Consider the following 14,054-nt stretch of genomic DNA (forward strand, 5'->3'; position numbering starts at 1 on the left):
AGAAGCACAGGACCGTAGCAGAGGCATCTAGAAATGTGGGAAGCCGTTTGATATTGTTGCGACCTCCAAGCGCATCCTCAGTTAACCCTTCTCCTTGCCCAGCGTCGAAGCCAATCTTAGAAGTCGCTTGGCACTTTCCCAGCTGTGTGTTGGCCACGTACAGCAGAACCGCATGTTGCCTCACAAGAGATTGGAAAGTTAAAAAGAAGCACAACCGGATGCTTCACTATACATTGTTAGAGAAGAACAGTGAGCCTCAAGAAGGAACAGCAGCTGGGCCCATTCTAGAGGGGGCTCAAGGAACTGGGGGGACTTCATCCAATCAGGAGGGGTCGGAGTAGGGAGGAGGAGTGAGAAGCCATTGGTGGAACCGGGTGGGAGGAATCCAAGGGCAGTGGGGCAGGGCTCCTGGGACGAGACTCCGTCCATAGACACAGCTGTCCCTGCCAGAGCCGTAAGCAAAGCCAGAAGAAGACAGAGCCCTGGTGGCGCTGGTATTGTCAGCCTGGACCCCAGGCTTGGTCCTGGCAATCCCCTCAGCCCCTCCATTCCAGAGAAGGCTCAAAGGCAGAGGGCCTGGGAGGGATGGAGGAAGTCCCAGCATCGAGGATCCCAGCTTCCCACATGACCCATATCATAGAACCTTCCCACCAGTCCTGCTCCAGCCTTCCTGTCTTTGTCCTTTGGCAATGCTGCCCTCTTCCTTGCATATTAACGGTGTCCTTTATTTTCTGTATTCTGATGATTTGACATCTTGGGGCCTTGGTGATCTGGGAGAGACTCCCAGGACTAGCTAATTCCTAGAGAGAGTAAGCAACTTACCAAAAAGTGCACCTTTTGTGTTGGTGGACAAATCCACCAATCCAGAGCCAATAGCGGCAAACCACCTCCTTTATCAGGCTTTCACACTCCAGGAGGTAATATTCCTCTGCCCTGATCACCCCAGCACCAGGTGCCAGACAACTAGGGCCAGCCCCTACACCCAGAGCCTGCTGAAATTATTCAAACTAGCCAATCGTAAGCCTGCCTACACTTCCTTGCCCATTTCTCCCCATGGAAACCACAATAAAGGCTGCTGCCCACACTCCCCGCTAGCCCCACCTTCCACCCCCCACCTCCTGACCAACCCTGGTGCTTCCCTGTGTGGCCTTAGGTGATGTGCTATGGTCCTTCTCTTGGGAACTGCAAGTATAACAAACTCTCTTTCAGTGGCAGTCATCTCCTGATCTGTTGGCCTTGCTGTAGTGCAATAATGGTAAACCTGTATTTTAAAAGCCTTTGGGACATCCTTTCATTCCCCACCCCCAGGGACAGGGCAGCTCCAAAGGCTCCTTCCATAACCCTGCTCTAAATGCAGAGAACAATGCAGCTGAGCCAGGCACACCCAGAACTGAGTCTACCCACTTTATAGGTGGGCAAACTGAGGCACAGGGAGGTGAATCCCTTGCCCAGGGTCACAGGAGCAGTCTGGCTCCTGAGTGTTTTTGTTTTTTTTTTTAATAACTGCTTTTGTTAATTTTTAAAATTGTGTTAAAACATTGGGTTGGCCAAAAGGTTCGTTCGTTTTTTTCCGTAAGATGACTCTAGCGGCACTTAGTTGTTTTTAACTTCATTCAAAACAGTTTTGTTAGACTGTATGTGGCAGCTGTTATATCAGGGTGCCTTTAAAAAAAAAAAAGACATCAAGGGCTTCCCTGGTGGCGCAGTGGTTGAGCGTCCACCTGCCGATGCAGGGGACACGGGTTCGTGCCCCGGTCCGGGAAGATCCCACGTGCCGCGGAGCGGCTGGGCCCGTGAGCCGTGGCCGCTGAGCCTGCGCATCCGGAGCCTGTGCTCCGCAACGGGAGAGGCCACAATAGTGAGAGGCCCGCGTACCGCAAAAAAAAAAAAAAAAAAAAAAAAAGACATCAAAATTGGTGAATTTTTGTGTAACCATCTTAATATTGAAGATGGAAGCGAAAAAGAAACACTTTCGGCATATTATGCTTTATTATTTCAAGAAAGGTAATAACACAACTGAAAGGCCAAAAAAAAAAGATTTGTGCAGTGTATGGAAAGGTGCTGTGACTGATCGAACGTGTCAAAAGTGGTTTGCGAAGTTTTGTGCTGGAGATTTCTCACTGGACGATGCTTCATGGTTGGTAGGCCAGTTGAAGTTGATAGCGAACAAATCGACACATTAATTGAGAACAATCAACGTTATACCACGCAGGAGACAGCTGACATACTCAAAATATCCAAATCAAGCACTGAAAATCATTTGCACCAGCTTGGTTATATGAATCGCTTTGATGTTTGGGTTCCACGTAAGTTAAGCCAAAAAAAAAAACCCTTCTTGACCGTATTTCCTCATGTGATTCTTTACTTAAACGTAATGAAAACTTTCCGTTTTTAAAACAAATTGTGACGGGTGATGACAAATGGATACTGTCCAATAATGTGGAACGGAAGAGATCGTGGGGCAAGCGAAATGAACCACCAACAACCACACCAAAGGCCGGTCTTCATCCAAAGAAGGTGATGTGTATATGGTAGGACTGGAAGGGAGTCCTCTATTATGAGCTCCTTCCTGAAAACCAAACGATTAATTCCAACAAGTACTGCTCCCAACTAGACCAACTGAAAGCAGCACTCGATGAAAAATGTCTGGAATTAGTTGACAGAAAACGCATAATCTTCCATCAGGATAACACAAGACCACATGTTTTTTTGATGACCAGGCAAACACTGTTACAGCTTGGCTGGGAGGTTCTGATTCATCCGCCGTATTCACCAGACATTACAGCTTCGGATTTCCATTTATTTCGGCCTTTACAAAATTCTCTTAATGGAAAAAATTTCAATTCCCTGGAAGACTGGAAAAGGCACCTGGAAAAGTTCTTTGCTCAAAAAGATAAAAAGTTTTGAGAAGATGGAATTGTGAAGTTGCCTGGAAAATGGCAGAGGCTAGTGGAACAAAAGGGAGAATACGTTGTTCAATAAAGTCGGTCGTGAAAATGAAAAATGTGCCTTTTATTTTTAAAATAAAAACTGAAGGCACTTTTTGGCCAACCCAATACATGTAACATAAAAGTTACCATCTTAAGAATTTTTTTTATTGAAGTATAATTGGTTTACAATGTTGTGTTTCAATATATATATATTCTTTTTCCGATTCTTTTCTATTATAGGTTATTACAAGATATCGAATATAGTTCCCTGTGCTACACTGTAGGTCCTTGTTGTTTATCTGTTTTATATATACTAGTGTGTATCTGTTCATCCCAAACTCCTAATTTATCCCTCCCCCTCCTTTACCCTTTGGTAACCATAAGTTTTCTATGTCTGTGAGTCTATTTCTGTTCTGTAAATATGTGTCACTTTTTAGATTCCATTTAAACTATTTTTAAGTGTCCAGTTCAGTGGCGTTCAGTACATTCACTTTATTGGGCAACCATCCCCACCATCCATCTCCAGAATTTCCTCATCACCCCAAACTGAAACTCTGTCCCCATTAGTCACTAACTCGCCATTTCCTGTGTATATTCTTTTTTTAAAAATTTACTGAAGTATAGTTGATTTACAATGTTGTGTTAATGTCTGCTGTACAGCAAAGATATTCAGTTATTCATACATATATTCTGTTTCATATTCTTTTCCATTATGGTTTATCACAGGGTATTGAATATAGCTCCCTATGCTGTACAGTAGGACCTTGTTGTTTATGTATCCTATATATAATAGTTTGTATCTGCTAATCCCAAACTCCTAGTACTTCCCTCCCCCACTCCCACTCCCCCTCCCCCTTTGCGACCACAAGTCTGTTCTCTATGTCTGTGAGTCTGTTTCTGTTTTGTAAATATGTTCATTTGTGTCATATTTTTGATTCCACATATAAATTATGTCATATGGTATTTGTCTTTCTCTTTCTGACTTACTTGGCTTAGTATGATAATCTCTAGGTCCATCCATGTTGCTGCAGATGGCATTATTTCATTCTTTTTACTGGCTGAGTAATATTCCATTGTGTAAGTATCCCACATCTTCTTTATCCATTCATCTGTTGATGGATATTTAGATTGTTTCCATATCTTGGCTGTTGTAAATAGTGCTGCCAGGAACATTGGGGTGCGTGTATCTTTTCAAATTATAGTTTTGTCTGGATATATGCCCAGGAGTGGGATTGCTGGATCATATGGCAACACTATTTTTAGTTTTTTGAGGAAACTCCATACCGTTTTCCACAGTGGCTGCACCATTTTACTACATTCCCACCAGCAGCATAGGAGGGTTCCCTTTTCTCCACACCCTCTCCAGCATCTGTTATTTGTAGACTTTTTAATGATGGCCATTCTGACAGGTGTGAGCTGGTACCTCATTGTAGTTTTGATTTGCATTTCTCTAATAATTAGTGATGATGAGCAGTTTTTCATGTGCCTATTGGCCACCTGTATGTCTTCTTTGGAACCCTGTGTTTATTCTTAATAGGTAATGTTCACTGTTCAAAGCATACAAGGTCCAAAGATGAGTGAAGGAAAGCTCCCCCTCTCTCTGGTTTCCCAGCCACCTGGCTTTCCTCTCTCGAGCTGCCTGTGTGTATCCCTCCAGAAAAACTCTGCACATTATAAGCCAACTATAGGTCTATGCTGTATTTTAAGTGGGGGAGGGCAGGCGAGGCCACCAGCTCTGTTTTAAGCCCACCCAAATGCTGAGAGGAGAATGGCTCTTTACATGTAGAGTTTCGTGCATTTCAGAAACTGTAGGCTTATTTAATGAATATTTTCAGAGTCATCCATGCTGTAGCATGTATCAGAACTTCATTCCTGGGAATTCCCTGGCGGTCCAGTGGTTAGGACTCAGTGCTTTCACTGCCAAGGACCCCGGTTCGATCCCTGGTCAGGGAACTAAGATCCTGCAATCCACACGGCCAATTAAAAAAAAAAAAAACAACAAAGAAAGAAAAGGAAAGAGTAAAGAACTTCATTCCTTTTTAAACCTGAATAACAGTCCATCATATGGATGAACCACATTTTGTTTTCCCATTTCATCAGTGGACACCTGCATTGCTTCCACCTTTGGGTTATGATGAATAATGCTGCTATGAACATGGGTGTGCCAATACCTCTTTGGTCCCACTGTTTATTTTTTTCTCTCTTCCCTCCCCACCTCCCCTTCCTGGGTCATGGTAACAAAGGAGTTGATAATGGCACCCAAGACTGAAGAGACAGACCTTGGCATGATAAGGCCAAAGAAGGATGCTAAAGTCATGCCCCACCGTGACTTTCATATGTCCCAGGCACTTTTGCCTTCATGGGGCCCATCCGAAACGAAAAAAACTTTAAAATTATATTTTACAGCTAAGTTGGCCTAAAGATGACTATAATGCCAGCTAGATTATATATATTTTCCTTCTGATTTAAAAAAAAAAGTGAAACATTTGCAAGGGCCCCCAAAGTATCGTGGGCCCTAGGCAACTAATAGGTAGGTCAGCCCTGCTAAGAGGTCAGGCCTGGTTCCGTGAAAGGCCTGATTGCCTTAGAAGCCCTGCATCTGTTGCCTGACTGTTCCACCCACACCCTCCACAGACTCTAATAAGTGCAAATAACTGTGAGAAGAGAGACGAAGTTCCAAAGAGAGAGTGTCCTCAAGGACCACTGGAGATGCTAGAAGCCCCTCCCGATGGCCCACCTGCGATGGCCAAGGGCACTGCCCTGCACCACGGCCGCGCCTGGAGGTTGACAGCCAGGTGTGCCACCGACCTGCACCGTGAAAGGGTTCCTTGTCCCTGAGCCCTGAGCGCCCTGACTCCTGGCTGCTCAGCAGGCCCATCTGCCACGTCCCCTCGTTGGGGACACTGTGATCCCCTATAACGACCACAGCGGCCTCCTCACTGAAGCCAGAGGGGGATCTTTCCACAAAACAGAACTGACCGTATGGCTCACACAACACCCCGCCACCCCATTTAAAACTCCCCAGAGCTCCTGGCTTAGGCGACCCTCGTGATCTTGTCCCCGCCTTGTCTCTCCGGCCAAGCTCTTTTGCTTCCCCTGACATTTCCCCAATCTGTCCTCCTCCCCTGCCGGTGCTGTCTCCACAGCGAGCCTTCTAGCCTAGCTGCCCTTTATGGCTTCTTTCAAACGCCTTCGATTTCGCCATCCTAGCACTTGAGTGGCTTAACTTCAGGAGGTCTTTGCTTCCTTGCCAGGAAAGGGAATGATGCCACCAGCTTCACAGATATTAAGGAGGGTTCGAAGCCTGTCTTACGGACAGCCCTTGCTTTCACATCACCTGGTCTGGGCACAGCCGACCGGCCCGGGGTTCTAAGCTGTGACCTGGGTCCGAGGCTCTGCCCTAACCGGGCCAGCTAGATTCTCTTTGTTGACGTGGTCGGTGTGGGCAGCTTCCTCTCCCTCTGCAAGCTTTGGGTGCCGGTCTGTACGAGAGCACTAATGATAGCATCCGCCTTGAAGGCTGGTGGGCTGGTGCTAAATAAGACACCGCTTCCTGGGGCCTAGCACGCCGTCTGGAACAGGGAAGGCACACAGCCAGTGCCAGCAGCTATTATTATTCCTGGGGAAGGAGAACAGGAGAAGGTGGAGAGAGTCGGCCGGGTGGAGCGGGGAGAAGAAGCGGGAAGGAGGCCAGAGAGAAGGCAGACAGATGGCGGAGGCCCGTGGGCAGCAGAAGGTGTGTGTGCGCAGGGGCTCTGAGCCTGAGCGGAGAGGTAGAGGATCTGTCGTCTGAGTTTGCATGGGCCGCCCTCACAGAGGACCACAGTCTGGGCAGCTTACACAACAGAAATGTATTTTCTCGCCGTTTTGGAAGCTGCAAGTCCACAGTCAGGGAGTCTGTAGGGTTGGTTTCTCCTGAGGCGTCTCTGCTAGCCTTGCAGACTGCTGTCTTCTCCCCGTGTCTTTACATGGTCGTCCCTCTGTGTGTGTCTGAGTCCTAATCTCCTCTTCTTATACGGACACCAGTCATGTTGGCTTAGGTCCCACCCCAGTGACCTCATTTTACCGTAATTACCACCTTAAAGGCCCTCCCTCCAAACACACATCCTGAGGTCCTGGGGTTAGGACTTGCAATACATGACTTTGGAGGGACACCACTCAGCCTGTAACAGCTGGTGAGGGGGTCGTTGGGAGAAGGGGAGCAGGAAGAGCGTTAGGCTGGAGACAACAGATTTCTCTTAATAACGAAGTGCGTGCATCCTAATCTGAGGCTGGAGGGACAGTTCAGTTCTGCCCATGAGGCCCAGCTGCGGGGTTAGATGCCTGTCCCGCCCACTCAGGCTCCTTCCAGCCACAGAGGGCCTCCCTAAACCAGTGTGTGAAGCACTTGGCACACTGCCTAGCCCAGTAAGAGCTCTACAAATCGTAGCTATTATTGTTCTAAGGATTATTTGGTCAGTAATATTAATTTCAGAAAAAAATATCAATTAGGTCGAAAACATCAAGAACCTGATTATATAATGATTACGGTTACCATAAAATTGGAGCTGTGGCATTATTAAACCTAGAGGCTTCATAAAATACAATAATAAAATGGAAAAAAAATGTTAAGAATAGAAGAAATTGACAGAGGCGTTAATTGCAGTGAGAACTGAATATCATCTTATTGAGTGTATAAAAAAGAAGTAATTGATCCAGCACTTGCCCCTGTTGGTACTTTTCCAAACGAGGTTAAAACTTACCAGCACACAAAAACCTGCACGTGGATGTTTACAGCAGCTTTATTCATAACTATCAACCAAGATGTCCTTCAGCAGGTGAGTGGCTAAATAAACTGTGGTATATCTGGACAGGACTCAAAAGAAATGACCTATCCAGCCATGAAAACATGGAGGAAACTCAAATGCACGTGACTAAGTGAAAGAAGCCCATCAGGAAAGGCTACGTGATGTATGATTCCAACTCTATGACATTCTGGAAAAGGCAAACCTATGGAGACAGGAAAAAGATCAGTGGTTTCCAGGGGTTATGGGGCAGGGAGGGAGGAACAGGCAGAACACAGAGGATTTTTAGGACAATGAGATTATTGTCTGACACTGTGATGGTGGATACATGTCGTTGTTCATTTGTCCAATCCCATAGCATGTTCAACACCAAGAGTGAACCCTAATGTAAACCATGGACTCTGCGTGGTGATGATGTGTCAGCGCAGGTTCATTGATTGTTACAAAGGCACCACTCTGGTGCCAATGTTGACGGTGGCAAGAGGCTGTGTGGGGCGGCTGGGGGGGCGGGGATTATATGGGAACTCCCTGGACTTTCTGCCCAATTTTGCTATGAGCCTAAAACTAAAAAATAAAGTTTTATGTTACAAAAGAAAACCAGCAGAAAACGAAGAATGGTCCCTAATTATTTTTTTACGTTAATGCCTATATTGAGACTAGTAAGGCAAATACATTAAAATTATGCATCTAGTCACAAAAAATAATGACACAGACACCATTTCCCCTATTAGCAATATCTTAGACTGGTAGGAGACATTTGTTACAATTAAGGAACTGATACCGATACATTATAATGAACTGAAGTCCATACTTTATTCAGATTTTCTCAGATTTCCCCTAATGTCCTTTTTCTGCCCCAGGTTCTGTTTGGTGCAACTGTAACAAATAACGTTTGAGTTAGCCCTCACTCTTGGCCTCCCCAGACCATAGAATCAAATTGCTCTAACACTTAACAAAGAGTGTAGGTGGGGGCTTCCCTGGTGGCGCCGTGGTTGGGAGTCCGCCTGCCGATGCAGCGGACACGGGTTTGTGCTCCGGTCCGGGAAGATCCCACGTGCCGCGGAGCGGCTGGGCCCGTGAGCCGTGGCCGCTGCGCCTGCGCGTCCGGAGCCTGTGCTCCGCAACGGGAGAGGCCACGACAGTGAGAGGCCCGCGTACCGCAAAAAAAAAAAAAAAAAAAAGAGAGTGTAGGTGGGGGGGGGCAGCCTCTAAAGTAGCCTCCAGGACCCCTACCTCCTATATTCACGCTCTGGTCTGATCCTGTCCCCTTGAGTGTGGGCAGGACCTAGTGAGTCCCTTTTAACTAACAGAAATTGACAAATGTGGCGGGATGTCACAGCCAAGATTTGGTTACAAAAGACTGTCTTGCTGGCCCTCTCTTGCACCCTCGGATGGGAGCCGACTGCCATCATGGAAGCAGAAACTGAAGAGGGTTGCCAGGCAACAGTCGGTGGGACACGGAGGCCCTTCATCCATCAGCCAGCAAGGGACTGAATCCTGCCAACGGCCACGTGAGTGACCCTGGAGCAGAACATTCCCCCAGTTGGGCCTGGGGGGGCAAACTTCTGGATGCTTCTTATCAAAGTGCCCCAGTACCTTTGTAAAAGAGGCCCCAGAGAGATCCCTTGCCCCTTCCACCATGTGAGGACACACAGCTTTATTGAGGTACCGTTGATATACACAAGCTGCAGCTGGGGCATCGCACACAGACCCCGTCGCCACAATCAAGGTGAGGAACATGTCCATCATTTCCAAAGTTCCCTATGTATCCCTTTGTTTTGTGTGTGGTTTTTTGTTTGTTTGTTTTATTTGTTTGTTTTGTGGGACGTGGGGAGGATGAGATCTACCCTCTTTTTTTTCACTTTCTTTTTTATTGATGTATAGTTGATGTACAATAGCATATAAGTTACAGGTGTACAATATAGTGATTTACAATTTGTGTGTGTGTCAATCCCAAACTCGCTATCTATCCCTGCCCCACACCCTTCCCCCCTGGTAACCCTAAGTTCCTTCTCTAGGTCTGTGAGTCTGTTTCTGTTTTGTAAATAAGTTCATTTGTATCACTTTTTTTTAGATTCTGCATGTAAGTGATATCATATGATATTTCTCTTTCTCTGTCTTACTGAGATCTACCCTCTTAAGAAATGTTTTAAGTGCACAGTACAAGACTATTAACTGTAGGCACCAAGCTGGCTGTACAAGAGAGCTCTAGAATTCACGCATCTTGTGTATCTACCCCCAATCCCTGGCAACCACCATCCTAACTCTCCGTTAAGCCGTTACATTTTGGGTAATTTGTTACAGAGCAGTAGATGAATAATACAAAGAGTCCTTCTGTGATCATCTTAGCCCAAAATCTTGCCCTTCTGGGGACACCATGCACACACTGCCAAGAACGGGCTTTCTGGATGCTCCTCTGGAGGGTGGCTCCTCATTGCCTTGGTCTGTGTCCTACTCCTGGCCTTGCTGTTGACTGCGCCCCGCCCACTGTAAGACACACTCACTGGACGGCATTGGGAAGGTTTCCAGGCAGCCTGGGGTTACGATACTGATCCGGGAGAACAGACTGTCTTAGTCAGCTAGGGCAGCTATAACAAAACACCACACCCACTGGTGGCTTCAACAACAGACCATGATTTACTAGTATGCCTTGCAGGAACATGTAGATCAATCACAATCACCAATGACACACCAAGTCACAAGACGAAGCTGGTAAGTCTGCAACTGAGGTCTTATCAGGGAGCTGAAATCACAAAGGCCCCTTCCCTTTCACCTTTTTTTGCCTTTAAGAAGACCTAAACAGACATTTCTCCAAAGAAGACATACAGATGGCCAACAGGCACGTGAAAAGATGCTCAACATCGCTAATTATTAGAGAAATGCAGATCAAAACTACAATGAGGTACCACCGCACACTGGTCAGAATGGCCACCGTTAGAAAGTCTACAAATAACAAACGCTGGAGACGGTGTGGAGAAAAGGGAACCCTCCTACACTTTGGTAGGAATGTAAATTGGTGCAGCCACTAGGGAGAACAGTATAGAGGTTCCTTAAAAATCTAAAAATAGAGTAGCCATATGATCCAGCAATCCCACTCCTGGGCATATATCCAGAAAAGACAAAAGCTCTAATTTGAAAAGATACATGTACCCCAATGTTCAGAGCAGCACTGTTTATAATAGCCAAGACATGGAGGCAACCTAAGTGCCCAGCAACAGATGAATGGATAAAGAAGATGTGGTATATATAATAAGTAATGGAATATTACTCAGTCATAAAAAGAATGAAATCATGCCATTTGCAGCAACATGGAAGGGCCTAGAGAAAAGCTTACTAAGTGAAGTAAGTCAGAAAGAGAAAGGCAAATACCATATGATGTCACTTATATGTGGAATCTAAAAAATAGTACAAATGAACTTATTTACAAAACAGAAACAGACTCACACACTTAGAAAACAAACTTATGTTTACCAAAGGGGAAGGGGGGAGGGATAAATTGGGAGTATGGGATTAACAGATACACACCACTATATATAAAATAGATAAACAGCAAGGACCTACTCCATAGCACAGGGAACTATTTCCAATGTCTTGTAACAAACTATAATGGAAAAAAAATTTTTTTTAAAGAATTACATATATACATATATGTATATAATTGAATCACTTAGCTGTACACCTGAAAGTAACACAATACTGTAAATTAACTATACTTCAGTAAAAAAAAAAACCTTGTGCCCCCAGCCAGCCAGCAAGATGGATTTGAGATGAGCCTAGGTCTCCCATCTTCCAGGTTGGTGCCTCTTCAACTAATTAACCTTTCTCTGCTCCAAAGTCCAATGTTTCGGTTTGTTTGCCTCACTGTTCCTTGGGCACACAACCTTGAGTTTGACGACACATACATATTTGTTTGCATATATATGTTTGTTTGCATATACATAGAGAAAGAATGCTAAAGCAAGTGTAGCAAAATGAATCTAGGTGAAGGGTATATGAGTGTTCATTATAGTATTCTTGCAACTTTTTTGTAGCTTTGAAAATTTTCAAAATAAAAAGGTGGGAATAACACACAAACCACCCTCAACTCTACCCCATATGTCCCTCCAGCTGTCATCATTTCACCTTCTAAGCATGGCAAAGATTCCTTGGAGGGCTTCCCTGGTGGCGCAGTGGTTGAGAGTCCGCCTGCCGATGCAGGGGACGCGGGTTCGTGCCCCGGTCCGGGAGGATCCCACGTGCCGCGGAGCGGCTGGGCCCGTGAGCCACGGCCGCTGAGCCTGCGCGTCCGGAGCCTGTGCTCCGCAACGGGAGAGGCCACGGCAGTGAGAGGCCCGCGCACCCTAACAACAACGAAAAGATTCCTTGGAGGCGTCTCGGTTCTCCCTCTCTATGTGGTAGTTAAACATTAAATAACTGGCCCTCCAAACAAACCATAAAGCTACCATCTGTAGTGTTTGTCAATTCCTATGGTGTAAATACTCCCACCACGGCCAATTTCAGGCTATTAATGTGGTGTCATTAAAGACAAAATACATAAGAGATGCACCGCATATAATATGGTATTTCCAGCCTACAGATGTGATATATGCAAATAACCTCAGTAGCATAGATAGTAACATAATTAAGAAGTGCTGAGTTTTAAGTATTTATTACCTTTGTTTTAATATAATCCAGTTGATCTTAAGTTTATACAATCAATTTTAAAATAATGGCTGTAGTTAACAACTGGCTCCAAAATTCCTGAAAATTTGCTAGTTGGCTCTTGCCAGGCAGTACAAGCTGGCTCCGGCACACCTCTGTGAAAAAAGAAAAAAAAAGAAAAAAAAATCTCAGCCCATTGAAACCTGGCTTCCACAGCCATCATTCAACCAAAACCCTCTAGCCTGTCTCCCCAGGGACCTTCTCCATTTTACAAAATGCAAAGGACGATAGATAAGAGTTCCGGCCTGGCCTGCCTTGCTTGAGTTCTCTGCAACATTTAGCACTGTTTACTCTACATGCCTTCTCCAAGGCCCTGTAGGTTCTCTTCTGACCAGTTGACCTGTTGACTGGGAAGGACTTCCCAGTCTCCTTTAAGGGCTCTTCTTCCTCCATTTGACTATGGGGCTTTTTTTTTTTTTTTTTTTTTTTTTTTTTTTTTGCAGTACGCGGGCCTTTCACTGTTGTGGCCTCTCCCGTTGCGGAGCACAGGCTCCGGACGCGCAGGCTCAGCGGCCATGGCTCACGGGCCCAGCCGCTCCGCGGCACGTGGGATCTTCCCGGACCGGGGCACGAACCCGTGTCCCCTGCATCGGCAGGCGGACTCTCAACCACTGCGCCACCAAGGAAGCCCTGACTATGGGGCTTTGATGTGCCCCTCTGACATACTCCCCTTGGGTGCCCTTGTCCAACTCCACGGTTTCAACTACAACTAAGAATCCTAGACCTTCTCAACAACAAACCTGTATATCCCAACCTCTTAATTAGTTTGCTCCTCTTCCAGTAAAGACATTTCACAAAGCCGAGTGGAAGCCCTCATCCCTTCTGTCACCTCGAGGTGGAGGTCCTGAGTTACAGAAAACGCAGATCTGTCCAATCCTGAAGCCAGGGAATGTATGTTGCCTCCCTTTCAAGTCCCATAGACCTTATCACAGTTTAGTAATGCAAAAGGTTTCAATAGGGCAAAGGCAACATACATTAACTCTCCCCACGTTACCAGCCCACCACCCCTCCCCAGCCTCAGACTGCATGGCCATGTCAAGGTACCGCCACTTGGTGGCGGCATTCTCCAAATGGAAAATAGTATCTGGGTGCTGACATGACAGAGGCTTGAGCTTCTTCAGGGCCAGGTGTATCAATTCACACTGAATCGATGGAGGGAGGAGTAGTCACCCCCAGCCAGGTCTCAGCTTCCCGTTCCTTTTCTGGACCAAAACCAACAGTGGCCTTCTCAAAGTGCTGTACAAAAGTGGGCTCATTCGCTCTTGCTCGTGAAGCAATTCACTTGCCCGTCTGTTGGTCACTGTCCATCATTGTCAGTGAGAGCCAGAGTCAGTGGCTATCGGGCTGGTGCGTCGGTGTGGGTCGTTCTGTTTACCCGTTCTTCCGGCCACGCGAACCCCGAGTTGCCAGTAGGAGAATCACCGCTCGCGACAGAATCCACACCCGCAGGCTCCGCCCCCTCGCTGTTTTATCCAACCATACGTCTCTGCCTCACAGGAGTACCCGCCTCCCAGGTCACATCCAGTCACAGGCCTCGCTCTTCCGAAATTCTGCCCTGTCAGAGGACTAGCTCTCTAGGAATCCCCGCCCACTATTAGGCCACGCCCCCATGGTGGATTTCCCTCCACGGCCCCGCCCT

General features: G+C 46.4%; 1 long non-coding RNA gene across 1 annotated transcript; it reads right to left on the bottom strand.

The window, feature by feature from the left end:
• Nucleotides 1-12,346: 12,346 nt before the first annotated feature.
• Nucleotides 12,347-13,849, bottom strand: LOC136794193 (uncharacterized). Its single transcript, XR_010840579.1, has 2 exons — nt 13,156-13,849; nt 12,347-12,510 (listed from the first exon to the last, which is right to left on the bottom strand). It is a non-coding gene; the product is annotated as an uncharacterized lncRNA (long non-coding RNA).
• Nucleotides 13,850-14,054: the final 205 nt, after the last annotated feature.

Source organism: Kogia breviceps, chromosome 4 (genome assembly GCF_026419965.1).
Source record: "Kogia breviceps isolate mKogBre1 chromosome 4, mKogBre1 haplotype 1, whole genome shotgun sequence".
Classification (NCBI taxonomy): domain Eukaryota; kingdom Metazoa; phylum Chordata; class Mammalia; order Artiodactyla; family Physeteridae; genus Kogia; species Kogia breviceps.